This window comes from Salmo trutta, chromosome 26, assembly GCF_901001165.1.
Source record: "Salmo trutta chromosome 26, fSalTru1.1, whole genome shotgun sequence".
Taxonomy (NCBI): Eukaryota; Metazoa; Chordata; class Actinopteri; order Salmoniformes; family Salmonidae; genus Salmo; species Salmo trutta.
In genome coordinates, this window is record NC_042982.1 from 41,808,140 (window position 1) to 41,830,749 (window position 22,610).

General features: G+C 47.0%; 1 protein-coding gene across 1 annotated transcript in view; it reads left to right on the forward strand.

Moving 5' to 3' along the window:
* Nucleotides 1–22,610, forward strand: part of LOC115163925 (syntaxin-1A) — a gene marked incomplete at its 5' end in the record, with an annotated part of 62,499 nt that continues 39,889 nt past the window's right edge. The window contains 1 exon segment of the mRNA XM_029716119.1: nt 1–48.

Genomic DNA, 22,610 nt, shown 5'->3' on the forward strand with positions numbered 1-22,610 from the left:
TGAAGAGGAAACACAGTGCCATCCTGGCTGCACCCAACCCCGACGAGAGTGAGTCACTACACTATATTAACGACAGACTTTACTGTTACCTGAACCTCCACGGAGAACAGAGGTGTGATGTTACTGCAATCGTAATATCAGTCCAACCCCGAAGCCAGATCCCTGACCTGTCTGACCGTCTGTCTGACCGTCTGTCTGACCGTCTGTCTGACCGTCTGACCGACCGTCTGTCTGTCTGTCTGTCTGTCTGTCTGTCTGTCTGTCTGTCTGTCTGTCTGTCTGTCTGTCTGTCTGTCTGTGAGTCTGTCTGTCTGTCTGTGAGTCTGTCTGTGAGTCTGTCTGTGAGTCTGTCTGTCTGTGAGTCTGTCTGTCTGTGAGTCTGTCTGTGAGTCTGTCTGTCTGTGTAAGACCCGTCACACCCCATTGACGAAGAATCATTTTTTCCAAATGAATCATTCATCCCTGAGTTAATATTTAATTCCATAACCAGACTTAAATGACTTCTAATGAGTTAGCGGATCTGATGATGGAGTTGGGCCTAAGGAGAACAAGCAGGGAGAACGGGCCTCCATTAGCTAGATGAGGAGAAGGAAGAGGAGGATGATTTGTCACAGAAGAAAATAAAATAAAATGTTATTGGTCACATACACATGGTTAGCAGATGTTATTGCGAGTGTAGCGAAATGCTTATGCTTCTAGATCCGACAGTGCAGCAGTATCTAACAGGTAATATCTAACAATTCCACAACAAAACCTAATACACACAATCTAGTAAAGGAATAGGATGAGAATATATAGGTATAAAATATATGGCTGAGCAGTGGCAGAGCGGCTAAGATGCAATAGACTGTCACGTCCTGACCAGCAGAGGGCGTATTGCTTAGTCTTGGTCAGGATGTGGCAGGTGGTTTGTGTTTGTTAAATGTTGTGTTGGTGATTGGGACTTCCAATTGAAGGCAGGTGTGTATAGTTGCCTTTGATTGGAAGTCCTATATAGGTGTGTGTGTTTTTCTTTGGGGTTGTGGGGAATTGATTTTGCACTGTGTTTTGTATAGCCTGCAAGACTGTCCATGTCGTGAGTACTGTCTAGTGGTTTTTTTCAAGTGGATGGATGCCTTACATGTTTTGTCAGTAATAAACATGAGTGTCCACAATCCCGCTGCGCCTTGGTCCTTCTCTCTCCCATACGACATATTCGCCAAAGAGTACGACATTTTCTGTGACATAGACAGTATAGAATAGAAGGATACAGTATTTTCATATGAGATGAGTAATGTGAGATATGTAAACATTATTAAATTGGCGTTATTAAAGTGACTAGTTTTCCATTTATTGAAGTGGCCAATGATATCAAGTCTGTAGGTAGCAGCTTCAATCTTGAAGCGTGGAATCTGATTGGTCAGACCAGCTTTGGATAGACCTAAACACGGGTGCTTCCTGTTTTAGTTTCTGCCTATAGGAGGGGAGCAACAAGATGAAGTCATGGTCAGATTTGCCAAAGGGAGGGCGGGGGAGGGCCTTGTATGCATCGCGGAGTGGCAGTGGTCGAGTGTGTTACTCTCTCATGTACTGCAATCGATATGCTGATAGAATTTAGGTAGCCTTGTTACCAGATTAGCTTTGTTAAAATCCCCAGCTACAATAAATGCAGCCTCAGGATATATGGTTTCCAGTTTACATAAAGTCCAGTGAAGTTCCTTGATGGCAGTCTTGGTATCCGCTTGCAGGGGGATATACACGGCTGTGACTATAAACGAAGAGAATTCTCTTGGGAGGTAATACGGTCGGCATTTGATTGTGAGGAATTATAGGTCAGGTGAACAAAAGGACTTGACTTCCTGTATGTTGTTACAATTACACCATGAGTCGCTAATCATGAAACAAACACCCTTCTTCTTACCAGAGAGATGTTTACTCCTGTCGGCGCGATGCACTGAAAATCCCATTGGCTGTACTGACTCCGGCAGCATGTCCCAAGCTAGCCATGTTTCCATGAAACAGAGTATGTTACAATCCCTTTTCTCTTTTGAAAGCAACTTTTGCCCTAATTCCGTTGACTTTGGTAACTAGGGACTGTTCATTAGTGAACAATATACTGGGAAGCGGTGGGTGGCGTGCTCACATCCGAAGCCTCACTAGAAGACCGCTCCTCCGACGGCGTTGTTGTTTCGTTTCAGTTCAAATGCCCTGGGAGGTGCAGACAAAGGATCCGCTTTGGGAAAGTCGTATTCCTGGTCGTAGTGCTGGTTGTGTTGGTAAATTGACGTCTCTCTGATATCCAATAGTTCTTCCCGGCTGTATGTAACAGCACTTGAGGTTTTCTGGGCTAACGATGTAAGAAATAATACATCAAAAACTAAATACTGCACAGATTCCTAAGGACTAGAAGCGAAGCTGCCATCTCTATCGGCGCCATCTTTCCGACCTATGGACGTTTTGAGACAGATGTTAAGATATGACATCATTGAGGTGACATTTTAAGTCTGTCTGCCACGCTGGTGTTCTATTTCCCAGAAAACATCTCTCTATCGAGTTATTTTGTAACAAAGTTATGTTCTTCCTGAAGCTGTGTTGCTTTTATCGTCATGTTTTCACCATAAACACCTCCCTGTCTCTCCCTCCCTCCCTCCCTTCATCCCTCCTCACCCCCCTCTGTCATGACTGCCAGTCCTTTGCCCCACTTCTGGCCACATGGGAATGTACTGTAGATCACAGCAGTAATCTACCCCCTGCCCACCACCATCTGCATCAACTTTCCTCCTCCAACGACTACACAGGGTTGGATTTCAGCCCATGCATCCCTTTAACGACTACACAGGGTTGGATTTCAGCCCATGCATCCCTTTAACGACTACACAGGGTTGGATTTCAGCCCATGCATCCCTTTAACGTCTACACGGGGTTGGATTTCAGCCCATGCATCCCTTTAACGACTACACAGGGTTGGATTTGAGCCCATGCATCCCTTTAACGACTACACAGGGTTGGATTTCAGCCCATGCATTCCTTTAACGACTACACAGGGTTGGATTTCAGCCCATGCATCCCTTTAACGACTACACAGGGTTGGATTTCAGCCGATGCATCCCTTTAACGACTACGTAGGGTTGGATTTCAGCCCATGCATCCCTTTAACGACTACACAGGGTTGGATTTGAGCCCATGCAATGAGGGGGCATGTGAAGGCAATGTGGCGTGTTTAAGATGGGGCCTTTCCATAGGTCGTTTTGTGGCATGTGAGGAGCACAACAGTCAGGGTGTGTAAAATGTTAATGTCAGGCCTATTCATTATATGGAGGTCAACAGATACCTCCCAGTGTGGTGCTAATGGAATAGAGACAGAGACTAATGTCATCTGGATTATGTGAGTGAGTGAGTGAGTGAGTGAGTGAGTGAGTGAGTGAGTGAGTGAGTGGGTGGTCCGTCTGTTTTGACCTGTAGTCGCTGCCAGTTTGGAAGCCTTTTGTTAATTAGAAAATGAGGTAGTTTAATAAAAGATACGACATCAAGACAGGGTATGCTGGGATACAAGACAGTCGAGGTGATAGGTTCCACAGGTCAATATGAATAACTTCCTTACTCAACTCAGGCAAATTCAACAACACATTTACAGGACTTTTTCAGAATGGTATGATCTTATTCATTGAGAGAAAATGTGAGCGGGCTTCACCGACATAGGCTTTCATAACCGTGAAACTGTCGAGCTCACCAAACAGAAATAGACATGTCCTACAGTAGGCTACCACTTAGCATCCGATGTGGACAGAGCCAGGACAGTATTGATCATTGGTTTGTTAAATTAGACCTGCCATCTTGCAATACTCAATGACTGTTAAATTAGACCTGCCATCTTGCAATACTCAATGACTGTTAAATTAGACCTGCCATCTTGCAATACTCAATGACTGTTAAATTAGACCTGCCATCTTGCAATACTCAATGACTGTTAAATTAGACCTGCCATCTTGCAATACTCAATGACTGTTAAATTAGACCTGCCATCTTGCAATACTCAATGACTGTTAAATTAGACCTGCCATCTTGCAATACTCAATGACTGTTAAATTAGACCTGCCATCTTGCAATACTCAATGACTGTTAAATTAGACCTGCCATCTTGCAATACTCAATGACTGTTAAATTAGACCTGCCATCTTGCAATACTCAATGACTTCCACCACTTTAAACACACAGCACCACTTTCAGAGGAAATGAAGAATGCAATAGGGTAAATGTCTTGTATGTCGGTGTTGCCTTAGGATGGGATGGAGCCGGGAAAAGATTTGTTGTCCAATTCTCTCTCGGCAGTAGTGCTGAGGACCGTAGGCCGAAGTAGCTCACAGCCGATGGAGCTATACCCATCTCTCTGTCTCTCTCTGTCTCTCTGGTGTGGCTGCACAGCGAAGAAACTTGATCTACCAGTCTGTTAGCAAGTCCTGTAATTACAGGGATACTCACAGAGGGCGGGCTGATATGACTCCCTGTCCGGCCTAGGACCCCCCCCCCCCCCGTTGATTCAAACAATTCACCACAGTTATGTCCTTTGAGATAACTATGAGAGGTCCACATGTATGTTCCTAATGTACAGAAAACAGTTCAACAGTCCCTAGGATAAAATACATAGCCTGTAGGTTCTAAACATTCCTTGAGTAAAATACATACATGTTACATTAAATACACATTGCACCCCTTTGTAATGTACTGTAATATGAAATATAGAATTTGACTTGCCACCTGAGCAAGTTCATGAAAAATTCACAGCAACCCAGTGTAGATGTATAGGAATATAGCATTATGAGACTGAGGTGTGATTCATCAAAGGACACCTACACTATTAAGCTACAGGGAGGCTGTGTGCTGTGGGCTAGCCTAGGGCCTTGAGGTAGAGATATCAGTGTATTATATTGGAGCTGCTCTGAGACTTTGTAATGAACATGATGGGAGACAGAGAACTGGTTTCAAGCGCAGGGCGCAGCAGGTGTTTATTGTGAAGGACCACAGGAGGAGGCAGGTAACTGGGTCCAGGGACAGGCAGAAGGTCATACACAGGAGGAGGCAGGTAGCTGGGTCCAGGGACAGGCAGAAGGTCATACACAGGAGGAAGCAGGTAGCTGGGTCCAGGGACAGGCAGAAGGTCATACACAGGAGGAGGCAGGTAACTGGGTCCAGGGACAGGCAGAAGGTCATACACAGGAGGAGGAGGCAGGTAGCTGGGTCCAGGGGCAGGCAGAAGGTCATACACAGGAGGAGACAGGTAACTGGGTCACAGGCAGAAGGTCATACACAGGAGGAGGCAGGTAGCTGGGTCCAGGGGCAGGCAGAAGGTCATACACAGGCGGAGGCAGGTAGCTGGGTCCAGGGGCAGACAGGTCATACACAGTAGGAGGCAGGTAGCTGTGTCCAGGGACAGGCAGAACGTCATACACAGGAGGAGGCAGGTAGCTGGGTCCAGGGACAGGCAGAAGGTCATACACAGGAGGAGGCAGGTAGCTGGGTCCAGGGACAGGCAGAAGGTCATACACAGGAGGAGGCAGGTAGCTGGGTCCATGGGCAGGCAGAAGGTCATACACAGGGGGTCCAAAAAGGGCAACAGTACAAAGGGAAAAGGCTAGTAACGTCATCTGGGAGCTCAGGTAATAGGTTGATAACAGGAAATCCGATAGGCTAAAGTACAGGCAGGGAATAGGCAAAAGGCATCGTTAGTGAGGCAGTCAAAAACTATCATACACAGGAGGATTAAATTACGGGAAAACCAGCGTTCCGAAAGACACGTGTCACAAAACAAACAATACCTCACAATGACAGGGTGCAAAGAACTGAACTAAATAGTGTGTGATAATGACCTACAGGTGATCAGAATTCAGGTGATTGGGATCTAGAGAGTGAGCTGCGTTCAGTGGATGTATGTGTTTGAGAGTGTGAGCTGGAAGCAGACGTTACAGACTTCAGTGTATTACATTAGACCTGCTCTGAGACAGACAGTGTATTACAGTAGACCTGCTCTGAGACAGACAGTGTATTACAGTAGACCTGCTCTGAGACAGACAGTGTATTACAGTAGACTTGCACTGAGACAGACAGTGTATTACAATAGACCTGCTCTGAGACAGACAGTGTATTACAATAGACCTGCTCTGAGACAGACAGTGTATTACATTAGACCTGCTCTGAGACAGACAGTGTATTACATTAGACCTGCTCTGAGACAGACAGTGTTTTACATTAGACCTGCTCTGAGACAGACAGTGTATTACATTAGACCTGCTCTGAGACAGACAGTGTATTACATTAGACCTGCTCTGAGACAGACAGTGTATTACATTAGACCTGCTCTGAGACAGACAGTGTATTACATTAGACCTGCTCTGAGACAGACAGTGTATTACAGTAGACCTGCTCTGAGACAGACAGTGTATTACATTAGACCTGCTCTGAGACAGACAGTGTATTACAGTAGACCTGCTCTGAGACAGACAGTGTATTACATTAGACCTGCTCTGAGACAGACAGTGTATTACATTAGACCTGCTCTGAGACAGACAGTGTATTACAATAGACCTGCTCTGAGACAGACAGTGTATTACAGTAGACCTGCTCTGAGACAGACAGTGTATTACATTAGACCTGCTCTGAGACAGACAGTGTATTACAATAGACCTGCTCTGAGACAGACAGTGTATTACAATAGACCTGCTCTGAGACAGTGTATTACATTAGACCTGCTCTGAGACAGACAGTGTATTACATTAGACCTGCTCTGAGACAGACAGTGTATTACAGTAGACCTGCTCTGAGACAGACAGTGTATTACATTAGACCTGCTCTGAGACAGACAGTGTATTACAGTAGACCTGCTCTGAGACAGACAGTGTATTACATTAGACCTGCTCTGAGACAGACAGTGTATTACGGTAGACCTGCTCTGAGACAGACAGTGTATTACAGTAGACCTGCTCTGAGACAGACAGTGTATTACAGTAGACCTGCTCTGAGACAGACAGTGTATTACATTAGACCTGCTCTGACACAGACAGTGTATTACAGTAGACCTGCTCTGAGACAGACTTTAATTTGAGAACAGACTGATTCTGGAGGGTGAGACACCTTGAGTTCAGCTGTTTAGTCTGTCTGTCTCTGTTTGTCTGTCTCTCAGCTTCTTTCTCTTCCACTTGCTCACTGTCAGCTGCCTCCATCTTCCCTAAGGGTGCTTCCCCTCGTATTTTCTAGCTTCCCCCCCTTATTTTCTAGCTTCCCCTCTTATTTTCTAGCTTCCCCCCCTTATTTTCTAGCTTCCCCTCGTATTTTCTAGCTTCCCCCCTTATTTTCTAGCTTCCCCTCTTATTTTCTAGCTTCCCCCCTTATTTTCTAGCTTCCCCTCGTATTTTCTAGCTTCCCCTCTTATTTTCTAGCTTCCCCCCCTTATTTTCTAGCTTCCCCTCTTATTTTCTAGCTTCCCCCCTTATTTTCTAGCTTCCCCTCTTATTTTCTAGCTTCCCCCCTTATTTTCTAGCTTCCCCTCGTATTTTCTAGCTTCCCCTCTTATTTTCTAGCTTCCCCCCCTTATTTTCTAGCTTCCCCTCGTATTTTCTAGCTTCCCCTCGTATTTTCTATCATCCCTACGGGTGTTATTTTATTTTCTGTAATATGAGGGCTTTCTCTCTTTTCCCTCTCTGCTAAGAAAAGCTGTATCTGTATTTTTAAGTTTCTGGCTCAGTGCCATGCACGCACGCACGCACGCACGCACACACACACACACACACACACACACACACACACACACACACACAGAGAGTCAGGCTCTGAGTGGGACTGACAGTAAGAGAGTCTCGCCTGGTAGAGATGAGAGAGGGATAGTATTTTTATATTTTTATTTACCTAGGCAAGTCAGTTAAGAACAAATTCTTATTTACAATGACGGCCTACCTTGGCCAAACCCGGACGACGCTGGGCCAATTGTGCACCGCCCTATTGGACTCCCAATCACGGGCCGGTTGTAATACAGCCTGGAATCGAACCAGGGTGTCTGTAGTGACGCCTCTAGCACTGAGATGCAGTGCCTTAGACCGCTGCGCCGCTCGGGAGCCCTTTTTGCCCTTGTGTCAAAATTTGTCCTCGTGAACTGTTGTTGAACTCTTGCGTAAGTGAGTGAGGTCATGAGATCATGAGATGAGAGGGTAAGATCCTTGTTGAGCGTTAACTTTGTTTGTTCCCCTGTGTGTTGGCGTGCCGTACGTCCCCCTGTGTGTTGGTGTGCCGTATGTTCCCCTGTGTGTTGGCGTGCCGTATGTTCCCCTGTGTGTTGGCGTGCCGTAAGTTCCCCTGTGGGTTGGCGTGCCGTAAGTTCCCCTGTGGGTTGGCGTGCCGTATGTTCCCCCTGTGTGTTGGCGTGCCGTATGTTGCCCTGTGTGTTGGCGTGCCGTATGTTCCCCTGTGTGTTGGCGTGCCGTATGTTCCCCCTGTGTGTTGGCGTGCTGTACGTTCCCCTGTGTGTTGGCGTGCCGTACGTTCCCCTGTGTGTTGGCGTGCCGTACGTTCCCCTGTGTGTTGGCGTGCCGTACGTTCCCCTGTGTGTTGGCGTGCCGTACGTTCCCCTGTGTGTTGGCGTGCCGTATGTTCCCCCTGTGTGTTGGCGTGCCGTAAGTTCCCCTGTGTGTTGGCGTGCCGTAAGTTCCCCTGTGTGTTGGCGTGCCGTAAGTTCCCCTGTGTGTTGGCGTGCCGTATGTTCCCCCTGTGTGTTGGCGTGCCGTATGTTGCCCTGTGTGTTGGCGTGCCGTATGTTCCCCTGTGTGTTGGCGTGCCGTATGTTCCCTGTGTGTTGGCGTGCCGTACGTTCCCCTGTGTGTTGGCGTGCCGTATGTTGCCCTGTGTGTTGGCGTGCCGTATGTTCCCCTGTGTGTTGGCGTGCCGTATGTTCCCCTGTGTGTTGGCGTGCCGTACGTTGCCCTGTGTGTTGGCGTGCCGTATGTTGCCCTGTGTGTTGGCGTGCCGTATGTTGCCCTGTGTGTTGGCGTGCCGTATGTTGCCCTGTGTGTTGGCGTGCCGTATGTTCCCCTGTGTGTTGGCGTGCCGTATGTTCCCCTGTGTGTTGGCATGCCGTATGTTCCCCTGTGTGTTGGCGTGCCGTATGTTGCCCTGTGTGTTGGCGTGCCGTATGTGCTGATGTTAGAAGGTGGTGAAGTCCAAGTGGGACGACTAGAGGTCATAGGTGTATGGTACTTAAGTAGGCCTTAGGTTTGTCCTATGAAAACTACGAGCGAGAAAACCCTGAAGATAAATCAACTGAAAACCCTGAAGATAAAACTGAAAACCCTGAAGATAAATCAACTGAAAACCCTGAAGATAAATCAACTGAAAACCCTGAAGATAAATCAACTGAAAACCCTGAAGATAAAACTGAAAACCCTGAAGATAAAACAACTGAAAACCCTGAAGATAAAAGAACAAAAAGATCTCCAGAGTTTTTCCTGTGTTTTATTTCTGAAGACTGAAAACAATGTCTCCGATTGGCAGTGTATTCTGCCCTTCTTGTCTGAGCCCTAATGACAGGCTGTATGATTTACTTTGTAGTGCCCCCTTGAGCTGGGTGGTTCATATGAGAGATGGATATATGGGATACATGTTCCAGCTGGAAGACTTGACCGTGAAGATCAAGTACCTTTTCTTGTCGATATATATATTCCAACCAAAATCCATGATTTTCTGTCCTGCCTTCGCTTTGACAAAATGGAATAAGATTAAACTGGGTCTATGTTAGATGGAGAATGTGCTTAGTGGAACATCACTGCCTGGTTATGCTGTTGAAGATGAAATCTGTGGGCTTAATGAGATCCAGGCCATCCATATTTCAAGCCTTGTGAACAAACCTAAATCGAAAGTGACAGTTTTGGTGTGTCCAATTCAATGAAGTTAATGCTACAAAGAGTTCTAATGTGTTTGTTTTTTGAAACGCTTGCCTGCAGGTTAAAAAAAAAAATACATCTCGAAAATGTCCATTTGAATCATTTAGCAGATTCTCTTATCCAGAGCGACTTACAGGAACAATTAGGGTTAAGTGCCTTCCTCAAGGACACATTGACAGATTTTTCACTTAGTTGGCTCGGGGTTTTCAACCAACAACATTTCAATTACTGGCCCAATTCTCTTAAACGCTAAGCTACCGCACTCTGTCTCTTGTGCTCTCTCTCTCTCTGTGTCTCTCGCTCTGTCTCTCTCTCTCATTCTCTCTCTACCTCTCTCTCGTTCTCTCTTCACCTCTCTCTCATTCCCTCTCTACCTCTCTCTCATTCTCTCTTTACCTCTCTCTTTCTCTCTACACCTCTCTACCTCTCTCTGTTCTCTCTTCACCTCTCTCTCTTTCTCTCTACACCTCTCTACCTCTCTCTCGTTCTCTCTACCTCTTTCTCTCGTTCTCTTTACCTCTCTCTCGTTCTCTCTTCACCTCTCTCGCGTTCTCTCTTCACCTCTCTCTCGTTCTCTCTTCACCTCTCTCGTTCTCTCTTTACCTCTCTCTCGTTCTCTCTTCACCTCTCTACCTCTCTCTCTCTTTCTCTCTTTACCTCTCTCTTTCTCTCTACACCTCTCTCTCTCTCTCGTTCTCTTTACCTCTCTCGTTCTTTCTACACCTCTCTCTCTCTCGCTCTCTCTCTACCTATCTCTCAGCAGCCTACACAGGGTCCTGTGCAGAGAGGGCTGCATTACCTCATGGAAACACAGGGCCTTCGTTGGGGTTTGACCTTTAGGGGTTTGACCCCGTGTTGTTGTTTATTCATTTTTGTTGTTGAAGAGAATGCACTGTGACTAGGTTAGTTAAGGTGAGTGGGTTAGTTAACTAACTGGAGTTAGTAATGGGGAGTGGGTTAGTTATGGGGAGTGGGGTTAGTTATGGGGAGTGGGGTTAGTTATGGGGAGTGGGGTTAGTTAAGGGGGGTGGGGTTAGTTATGGGGGAGTGGGGATAGGTAAGGGGAGTGGGGATAGTTAAGGGGGAGTGGGGTTAGTTAGGGGGGAGTGGGGTTAGTTAAGGGGAGTGGGGATAGTTAAAGGGGAGTGGGGATAGTTAAGGGGGAGTGGGGATAGTTAGGGGGGAGTGGGGTTAGTTAAGGGGAGTGGGGATAGGTAAGGGGGAGTGGGGATAGGTAAGGGGGAGTGGGGATAGGTAAGGGGGAGTGGGGATAGTTAGGGGGGAGTGGGGTTAGTTAAGGGGAGTGGGGATAGTTAAAGGGGAGTGGGGATAGTTAAGGGGGAGTGGGGATAGTTAGGGGGGAGTGGGGTTAGTTAAGGGGAGTGGGGATAGGTAAGGGGGAGTGGGGATAGTTATGGGGAGTGGGGTTAGTTAGGGGGGAGTGGGGATAGGTAAGGGGGAGTGGGGATAGGTAAGGGGGAGTGGGGTTAGTTAAGGGGGAGTGGGGATAGTTAAGGGGGAGTGGGGATAGTTAAGGGGGAGTGGGGTTAGTTAAGGGGGAGTGGGGATAGTTAAGGGGGAGTGGGGATAGGTAAGGGGGAGTGGGGTTAGGTAAGGGGGAGTGGGGTTAGTTAAGGGGGAGTGGGGATAGTTAAGGGGGAGTGGGGATAGTTAAGGGGGAGTGGGGATAGGTAAGGGGGAGTGGGGATAGTTAAGGGGGAGTGGGGATAGGTAAGGGGGAGTGGGGTTAGTTAGGGGGGAGTGGGGATAGGTAAGGGGGAGTGGGGATAGTTAAGGGGGAGTGGGGTTAGTTATGGGGAGTGGGTATAGTTAAAGGGGAGTGGGGATAGGTAAGGGGGAGTGGGGTTAGTTAGGGGGGAGTGGGGATAGTTATGGGGGAGTGGGGTTAGTTAGGGGGGAGTGGGGATAGGTAAGGGGGAGTGGGGTTAGTTAGGGGGGAGTGGGGTTAGTTAGGGGGGAGTGGGGATAGGTAAGGGGGAGTGGGGTTAGTTAACGGGGAGTGGGGATAGGTAAGGGGGAGTGGGGATAGGTAAGGGGGAGTGGGGATAGGTAAAGGGGAGTGGGGATAGGTAAAGGGGAGTGGGGATAGGTAAAGGGGAGTGGGGATAGTTAAGGGGGAGTGGGGATAGGTAAAGGGGAGTGGGGTTAGGTAAAGGGGAGTGGGGATAGGTAAAGGGGAGTGGGGATAGGTAAGGGGGAGTGGGGTTAGTTAAGGGGGAGTGGGGTTAGTTAAGGGGGAGTGGGGATAGGTAAAGGGGAGTGGGGATAGGTAAGGGGGAGTGGGGTTAGTTAAGGGGGAGTGGGGATAGTTAGGGGGAGTGGGGATAGGTAAGTGGGAGTGGGGTTAGTTATGGGGGAGTGGGGATAGTTAAGGGGGAGTGGGGATAGTTATGGGGGAGTGGGGATAGTTAAGGGGGAGTGGGGTTAGTTAAAGGGGAGTGGGGATAGTTATGGGGGAGTGGGGATAGTTAAGTGGGAGTGGGGTTAGTTAAAGGGGAGTGGGGTTAGTTAAAGGGGAGTGGGGATAGTTATGGGGGAGTGGGGATAGTTAAAGGGGAGTGGGGTTAGTTAAAGGGGAGTGGGGATAGTTATGGGGGAGTGGGGATAGTTAAGTGGGAGTGGGGTTAGTTATGGGGGAGTGGGGATAGTTAAGGGGGAGTGGGGATAGTTATGGGGGAGTGGGGATAGTTAAGGGGGAGTGGGGATAGTTAAGTGGGAGTGGGGTTAGTTATGGGGGAGTGGGGATAGGTAAAGGGGAGTGGGGATAGTTAAAGGGGAGTGGGGATAGGTAAAGGGGAGTGGGGATAGTTAAAGGGGAGTGGGGATAGTTATGGGGGAGTGGGGATAGTTAAAGGGGAGTGGGGATAGTTAAGTGGGAGTGGGGTTAGTTATGGGGGAGTGGGGATAGTTAAGGGGGAGTGGGGATAGTTATGGGGGAGTGGGGATAGTTAAGGGGGAGTGGGGATAGTTAAGTGGGAGTGGGGTTAGTTATGGGGGAGTGGGGATAGGTAAAGGGGAGTGGGGATAGTTAAAGGGGAGTGGGGTTAGTTAAGGGGGAGTGGGGATAGTTAAGTGGGAGTGGGGTTAGTTATGGGGGAGTGGGGATAGGTAAAGGGGAGTGGGGATAGTTAAAGGGGAGTGGGGTTAGTTATGGGGAGTGGGGTTAGTTTAGTTCAACAAATAGTATATTCGTAACATACTGTATGTATTGTTTTTAGGTGTCCACATACGATTTACAACCATACTGACTTCCAAAACCATTGTTTTAAACATGTGTGCCGGACTAACTAATGAGGCCACAAAGAATCGATCCCAACGATCCAGAAAGAAAAGAAAACCCTGCCAAAGAGATTCCATCAAATCTGGTACCTTTCTTCCAATGTAACAATTGAAAGGTAAGATGCATATTGATTATTTTTATATGCCATATTTAAGCAATGAGGCACGAGGCGGTGTGGTATATGGCCAATATACCACAACGGCTGTTCTTAAGCACGACACAACGTGGAGTGCCTAGAATACAGCCCACAGCCGTGGTATATTAGCCATATACCACAAACCCCCGAGATGCCTTATTGCTATTATAAACTGGTTACCAACGTAATTAGAGCAGTTACAATAAATGCTTTGTCATACCCGGGGTATATGGTCTGATATACTATGGCTTTCAGCCTATTCAGGGCTCAACCCCACCCGGTTTATAATCCTTTTTTTAAATGATTGCTATATAAGAGGGCTAAACTATACTGTAGATCTCATACAGTCTACCTCCTCAGCTCTTGACAGATAGAGTGATTGTCCTGTGACTGATTACATCTGCTGCAGGGTTGAAGTGTATTCGGAGACAGTACAGTGTTACAGGGTTGTGAACTGCTACCCGCGTGTCATATTTCCTGTGTTATTGCTAGAGAGAATGTAGAGGGTGCAGAGTGGCTCTGATACTAGTGATAGGGATATGGGGACATTGTGCTCGTTAGCTTACTGATGTTTTGTGCTGTCATGTACCTCTGACCCAGCACAGTGCAGCTGTCCCCGATGATAAGGTCACTGCCAAGGCAACTGAACCCAGAGGGGAGCAGATAGACTGTCGTGCACTGAACCCTCTGTCTCTGCCTGTGTGTTCATGGTTGTTTATGTGTGCCCTATCTATCTGTTATTATTTTCTCTCTCTCTCTCTCTCTCTCTCTCTCTGTTATTACTCTCTCTCTCTCATTCCTTCTCTCTCTCTCTCTCTCTCTCTCTCTCTCTCTCTCTCTCTCTCTCTCTCTCTCATTCCTTCTCTCTGTTTGTAACGGCTGTCGGGAGAGAGAGTAGACCAAGGTGCAGCGGAGTTAGTGTTCATCATTGACGTTATTTAATGGACGAAAGAACACTATAAAAAACAAGAAAACCGACAGCCAAACAGTCCTGTCAGGTGCAATACAAAACAGAAACAATTACCCACAAAACCCAGACGGAAAAACAGGCACTTATGTGTGACTCCCAATCAGCAACAACACTCTACAGCTGTGCCTGATTGGAAGCCACACGGCCAAAATCAATGAAACAAACCAACATAGAAAAATGCACGTAGAACGCCCACCCAATGTAACACCCTGGCCTAACCAAAATAAAGAACAAAAACCCCTCTCTATGGCCAGGGCGTTACACTGTTATTATTCTCTCTCATTCCTTCTTTCTGTTGGTGTGTTACCTATGACAACCCCCATAGAATTGACAGGGTGTTGTTCAGTATTCATGCCCTTATGGAATAATCCCCAAAATGAGCACGAGCCTCGACGACCTCGACGACCTCCCCCTTTGTACACCTCCTTCCCCGTTTGGGATAAGTGATCTAACAACAATAGATTAGATTACTTTTACTGTACTACCAAGAGGGAAATTGTGTGGTCATGATGTAATACATAAAAACACTGAATGATACACAATATTGCTGTACTGGCTGTTTATGAGATTGTTACACTAGCTTCGAATATGTATATTTACTAACTACTATGTAATCGTATCTACTGTTAACAGCTCTGAAGACATGTCTGTACTATGTATCTGCTGTTAACAGCTCTGAAGACATGTCTGTACTATGTAATCGTATCTGCTGTTAACAGCTCTGAAGACGTGTCTGTACTATGTAATCGTATCTGCTGTTAACAGCTCTGAAGACATGTCTGTACTATGTATCTGCTGTTAACAGCTCTGAAGACGTGTCTGTACTATGTAATCGTATCTGCTGCTAACAGCTCTGAAGACATGTCTGTACTATGTATCTGCTGTTAACAGCTCTGAAGACATGTCTGTACTATGTATCTGCTGTTAACAGCTCTGAAGACATGTCTGTACTAATTGTAACATTAAATCTGCTGCTATTTGATTTAGTTTTATTTGGGTGATCCCTTCAGTCTTTTTTTTCTGTTTGTCTTTATCATTATGATCAAAATATAAAAAAATATATATATATATAAAGTATAAAATGAATATGAAATGTGCAGTAAGCTACATAATTACAGTAAAAGTTCAGTACATATATACACTCCAATACATATATACCCTCCTATTGCCATTAACACTCTGATGGCTGTTGGGATGAAAGAACCCCTGCATTTATACGTCCTGAGCTTATTTTGAAGAAGTATTTCGCTACTGCTCTTTGTACTACTGATTTGTAATATATGTGTGATATATTATTACCCAGGATCCTCTAGAGGTTTGTGAGAGCTACACGACCTCATGGATTCTCCATCTGTTAAATAAGCACTCTACCACGATGCCTGCAAATGTGATGCTCGGACAGGAGGAATGTGTATTGCCGTCCAATTGCATACGATAAAGTCAATTCTACTTTATAAATGACCTCCCCGCCATAGATCGTACGTGATGATTTTCTTTTATGAATCACACACCAAAGGTAGTCACAGAGACTTGCCAAGTCACCTGTAAGCCTATAGCAGAGGAACAGCATAGCCCTTATGGAAAAGAATGCATGGTGGAGCATTAACACATGACCCATTTTAATCTCTTTGACACAACAGTCGGTAACGGACACTCTGGTCTCTTTGCCTACTGCCCAGTAGATTTGTACAATGAATCACCTTTGATGTTTCTCCAATAGATTGGAATGAATTTGATTTGATTCACCTCCATAACATGCCTGTTTTCACTTGAAACTGATATTCTGTTTCAACTCAGGTATGCGGTATCTATGGCAATCCATACCAGATGTCCTTACTTACACGTACCTACCTAAATCCCTCTTCCTGTCATTTTTGTAAACCCATTTGTAAAATTATTGATAGATCCGTGAGTTGATAGCCCCATGTCTCAGTGGTATCTCCCTATAAACTACATCTAGGACATTTGCTCTGAGAATAAGCTTTTCTGTGCATTGTGTTTCAATTGTTCATCTAACCATTGCTTTATCTTTTTGGGAAATTTGAGTCGTACATATTTTTGTTATACCATTAGCCAGGGCCGGCTCTACGGGGTGGCAAAGCTGGGCATGGACCGCTAAGATAGGTTTTGTTACCCCATTAAAAATGACAAACGGTATTGAATTGACCATGCCCGGTTTTGCCAATGCAGCAGCGCTGGGCTAGTAGCGCAGACCGGGATAGAGGCTATATGTCAGTGTGTGCTCATGAGGCAGAGGGGTGTAATAATGTAATATTTACTAGTTAACTCACAGAGAGGGAAAAACGTTGTTCACTTTTGAAGACATCTACAGCTAACTGCATTAAGTTTAATAATTATAGCTAGTTGGCTAAGCTTTGATCAGCATGGATATCCCAAAATGTCTGGGCACTGCTAAGAGCAAATTAAACTGAGGACCACCATGTCGAGACTGATGCCGAGTTTACCGAGCAGCCTGCTAGTCAGACCACCGAGGTTGAGGATTCTAGCAGCAAATGTAATACCCGCCCATCCCCCACGCCACCGACTGGGCAACAAGATTGGCCGGTAGCCTAGTGGTTAGAGGCAGGTAGCCTAGTGGTTAGAGGCAGGTGGCCTAGTGGTTAGAGGCAGGTGGCCTAGTGGTTAGAGGCAGGTGGCCTAGTGGTTAGAGGCAGGGTAGCCTAGTGGTTAGAGGCAGGGTAGCCTAGTGGTTAGAGGCAGGTAGCCTAGTGGTTAGAGGCAGGTAGCCTAGTGGTTAGAGGCAGGTAGCCTAGTGGTTAGAGGCAGGTAGCCTAGTGGTTAGAGACAGGTAGCCTAGTGGTTAGAAGAAGGTAGCCTAGTGGTTAGAAGAAGGTAGCCTAGTGGTTAGAGGCAGGTAGCCTAGTGGTTATAGCCTAGTGGTTAGAGGCAGGTAGCCTAGTGGTTAGAGGAGGCAGGTAGCCTAGTGGTTAGAGGAGGCAGGTAGCCTAGTGGTTAGAGGAGGCAGGTAGCCTAGTGGTTAGAGGAGGCAGGTAGCCGAGTGGTTAGAGGAGGCAGGTAGCCTAGTGGTTAGAGGAGGCAGGTAGCCTAGTGGTTAGAGGAGGCAGGTAGCCTAGTGGTTAGAGGAGGCAGGTAGCCGAGTGGTTAGAGGAGGCAGGTAGCCGAGTGGTTAGAGGAGGCAGGTAGCCTAGTGGTTAGAGGCAGGGTAGCCTAGTGGTTAGAGGCAGGGTAGCCTAGTGGTTAGAGCGTTGGACTAGTAACCCGTGTGGCTCAGTTGGTAGAGCATGGTGTTTGCAACGCCAGGGTTGTGGGTTCGATTCCCACGGGGGACCATTACGGGAAAAAATGTATGAAATGTATGCATTCACTACTGTAAGTTGCTCTGGATAAGAGTGTCTGCTAAATGACTAAAATGTAAAAATGTAAATGTAACCGAAAGGTTGCAAGGTCGATTTCCCTGAGCTGACAAGGTAAAAATCAGTCGTTCTGCCCCTGAACAAGGCAGTTAACCCACTGTTCCTAGGCCTTCATTGTAAATAACAATTTGTTCTTAACTGACTTCGCCAGTTAAATAACAAGATGGAGAAGAGCTAGGGTCTAGCACCAGCAGCACGAGGGTAACATCACATGAAACACCTGCACATTTGTTACCCCAGCCACTAGCACCTGACCACCTCGGTGATGAGGAGCCAGCGTTACCCTGACCACCTCGGTGATGAGGAGCCAGCGTTACCATAGCCACCTGACCACCTCGGTGATGAGGAGCCAGCGTTACCCTGACCACCTCGGTGATGAGGAGCCAGCGTTACCATAGCCACCTGACCACCTCGGTGATGAGGAGACAGCGTTACCATAGCCACCTGACCACCTCGGTGATGAGGAGACAGCGTTACCATAGCCACCTGACCACCTCGGTGATGAGGAGACAGCGTTACCATAGCCACCGGACCACCTCGGTGATGAGGAGACAGCGTTACCCCAGCCACCTGACCACCTCGGTGATGAGGAGCCAGCGTTACCATAGCCACCGGACCACCTCGGTGATGAGGAGACAGCGTTACCATAGCCACCAGACCACCTCGGTGATGAGGAGCCAGCATTACCATAGCCACCTGACCACCTCGGTGATGAGGAGCCAGCGTTACCATAGCCACCAGACCACCTCGGGGATGAGGAGCCAGCGTTACATCAGCCACCTGACCACCTCTCAGTGATGAGGAGCCAGCGTTACCATAGCCACCGGACCACCTCTCAGTGATGAGGAGCCAGCGTTACCATAGCCACCGGACCACCTCGGTGATGAGGAGCCAGCATTACCATAGCCACCTGACCACCTCGGTGATGAGGAGCCAGCGTTACCATAGCCACCTAACCACCTCGGTGATGAGGAGCCAGCGTTACCATAGCCACCTGACCACCTTGGTGATGAGGAGCCAGCGTTACCGTAGCCACCGGACCACCTCGGTGATGAGGAGCCAGCGTTACCCTGACCACCTCGGTGATGAGGAGCCAGCGTTACCATAGCCACCAGACCACCTCGGTGATGAGGAGCCAGCGTTACCATAGCCACCAGACCACCTCGGTGATGAGGAGCCAGCGTTACCATAGCCACCAGACCACCTCGGTGATGAGGAGCCAGCGTTACCCTGACCACCTCGGTGATGAGGAGCCAGCGTTACCATAGCCACCAGACCACCTCGGTGATGAGGAGACAGCGTTACCATAGCCACCAGACCACCTCGGTGATGAGGAGCCAGCGTTACCCTGACCACCTCGGTGATGAGGAGCCAGCGTTACCATAGCCACCAGACCACCTCGGTGATGAGGAGCCAGCGTTACCATAGCCACCAGACCACCTCGGTGATGAGGAGCCAGCGTTACCATAGCCACCGGACCACCTCGGTGATGAGGAGACAGCGTTACCCTGACCACCTCGGTGATGAGGAGCCAGCGTTACCATAGCCACCGGACCACCTCGGTGATGAGGAGACAGCGTTACCATAGCCACCAGACCACCTCGGTGATGAGGAGACAGCGTTACCATAGCCACCTGACCACCTTGGTGATGAGGAGCCAGCGTTACCGTAGCCACCGGACCACCTCGGTGATGAGGAGCCAGCGTTACCATAGCCACCAGACCACCTCGGTGATGAGGAGCCAGCGTTACCCTGACCACCTCGGTGATGAGGAGCCAGCGTTACCATAGCCACCGGACCACCTCGGTGATGAGGAGCCAGCGTTACCCTGACCACCTCGGTGATGAGGAGCCAGCGTTACCGTAGCCACCGGACCACCTCGGTGATGAGGAGCCAGCGTTACCCTGACCACCTCGGTGATGAGGAGCCAGCGTTACCATAGCCACCAGACCACCTCGGTGATGAGGAGCCAGCGTTACCCTGACCACCTCGGTGATGAGGAGCCAGCGTTACCATAGCCACCAGACCACCTCGGTGATGAGGAGCCAGCGTTACCATAGCCACCAGACCACCTCGGTGATGAGGAGCCAGCGCAGGTCTGTCTTGACACCCGAGCGGCATTTTCAGTGGGAGAAAAGCGGGCCTTTTTAGCGTCTGGTTCAAGGTCTGCATTTGGTTGTGGTTCACGCTATGTCATCTGAGGAGGCGATAGGAAACGTTTTCAATGTGTGTAGCTCCCTGTACGATTTCTTTAGGAAACCCACAGTAGCTACACAGTACACTCGGGAAAAACTGAAAATACTTCTTACTTAGAGATGGACTGGCCACCTCGCCACAGTGTCAGTGATTTTGAAGTCAAAAGAAAACACAACAGAGATGCTCGGTGAAATTGAATCTACTCTCGCGTATGGCACAGATGTGAGACTTGAGGCAACAGGCTTATTGAAAGCAGTGACAGAGCCGAGCTTTGTATTGCTAACATGAATCACAAAATCCTGGGACTCCTCGATCCTCCTTACAAGTCACTGCAGTCAAAAGCTACTGATCTGCACACCGGTGTCAATCTTGTCCGCAGTACGTATGGGTGCGTTGAAAAACAGCAACGTGATGCTCAATTTGAAAATCTTTGGAAGGCATGCCAGGAAGGCACGAGTACACCAGCTCCAACTAAACGACGGAGACTCATGATGTAAAACTCTGCAAGAGTATGTAGTTGAAATCACAGTGGGTCGGCATGATGATGGAGACGAGAGGGGGTGTAAACAACTGTTTTTCAGCACTTTGGATGCCGTGCTGGGGAAAATGCCATCACGATTTAGCAAATGAAATAGTCAGCTGGTGAAACGATCCCAAGAGCCTAAACTTTTTGGATGTGAATAGGATCAAGACATTGTTGAATCGAACCAAAACCGAAACAGTGGAAGCAGCGTTTATTGTGGCTCGCACATTCTTACAAGGTGAAATCTAACCACAGCCAGCAAACAACAACTCATTGTTCTTCAAAAATTATGACGGGCCTTTGTCAGCAATATCGACTGTGCTTTTGGCACTGAAACATGGATTAACATTTGGGGCATCTACAGCAATGTGTGAGAATTCCTTCTCTACCCTGAAGAACGTATTCTGCATTTTACATCAATGAAAAACACCCCCCAAAAAATGTGTAGCGCTCATGCTTTTTATGAACCTTTTTTCAAATCCTCCTTAGAGTCTCATCATGCAGCCTTACAATGTATTACAAATCAAAACATACAGCCCAACGTTTGTATCACAACTAAAGTTACATTAATAACTCTAAATGAAGCATATAGCAGGACCTGTTTCTTTGTTAACTGCTCAACACAGAATACCTGTATTTGTGAGCACGCCCTCAAATCGTTTGGAGAAAATATCCTTTCTGTTTTATGCAGTTATGTTCAATTTTATTCTTCATACTATAAACGGAATTCTAAGCAAATCTTGTCCGGTTAATGAGGGCCAAAGGACAACTTAGAGTATGCTAAGTATTCTTTTGAAATACATTTTTTTTCACATCATGTTTCTTTAAACCCGTCTAAAATACATAATGGATTTATTGTGAAGGTGTAGACTATATTACATGGATTTATTAGACTGCATCAGTGGCTTGTAGGATATGTGTGGAAGCCAGGATATGCTAAATGTGTTTATGTTAATTAACGGTCAATTACCATGAGACCGGCAGTTATTTGCTTGATAATCACCAGCTGACAAAATGTCATGACCGCCACAGCCCTAGCTATTGCCAATCTGTTCTTTATTTTACTCTTATTATTATCTATCCTGATGCCATGTTACTTTACCCTGCCTTCATGTACATATCTACCTCAAATACCTTATTATTATCTATCCTGATGCCTAGTCACTTTACCCTGCCTTCAGGGTAGCCTAGTGGTTAGTGCGTTGGACTAGTAATCGAAAGGTTGCAAGGTTCGAATCCCCGAGCTGACAAGGAACAAATCTGTCGTTCTGCCCCTGAACAAGGCAGTTAACCCACTGTTCCTAGGCCGTCATTGAAAATAAGAATTTGTTCTTAACTGACCTGCCTGGTTAAATAAAGATAAAATAAAAAATAAATATCTACCTCAAATACCTTATTATTATCTATACTTATGCCTAGTCACTTTACCCTGCCTTCTTGTACATATCTACCTCAATAGCTCCACATTGATCTGGTACTGGTACTTCCTGTATATAGCTCCACATTGATCTGGTACTGGTACGTCCTGTATATAGCTCCACATTGATCTGGTACTGGTACTTCCTGTATATAGCTCCACATTGATCTGGTACTGTTACTCCCTGTATATAGCTCCACATTGATCTGGTACTGGTACTCCCTGTATATAGCTCCACATTGATCTGGTACTGGTACTTCCTGTATATAGCTCCACATTGATCTGGTACTTCCTGTATATAGCTCCACATTGATCTGGTACTGGTACTTCCTGTATATAGCTCCACATTGATCTGGTACTTCCTGTATATAGCTCCACGTTGATCTGGTACTTCCTGTATATAGCTCCACATTGATCTGGTACTTCCTGTATATAGCTCCACATTGATCTGGTACTTCCTGTATATAGCTCCACGTTGATCTGGTACTTCCTGTATATAGCTCCACATTGACCGGGTACTTCCTGTATATAGCTCCATTCTTGTGTATTTTATTTTAGTCCTCTTTGTGTTAGTTACTATTTTATCATTGGGAAGGACTCATAACCAAGCATTTCACAGTTAAGTCTACACCAGTTGCTTTTTTTTGTTGATGTTGCCAATTTATTGAAAATTAAATACAGAAATATCTCATTTACAAAAGTATACACACCCCTGAGTCAATACATATTAAAATCACATTTGGCAGCGATTACAGCTGTGAGTCTTTCTGGGT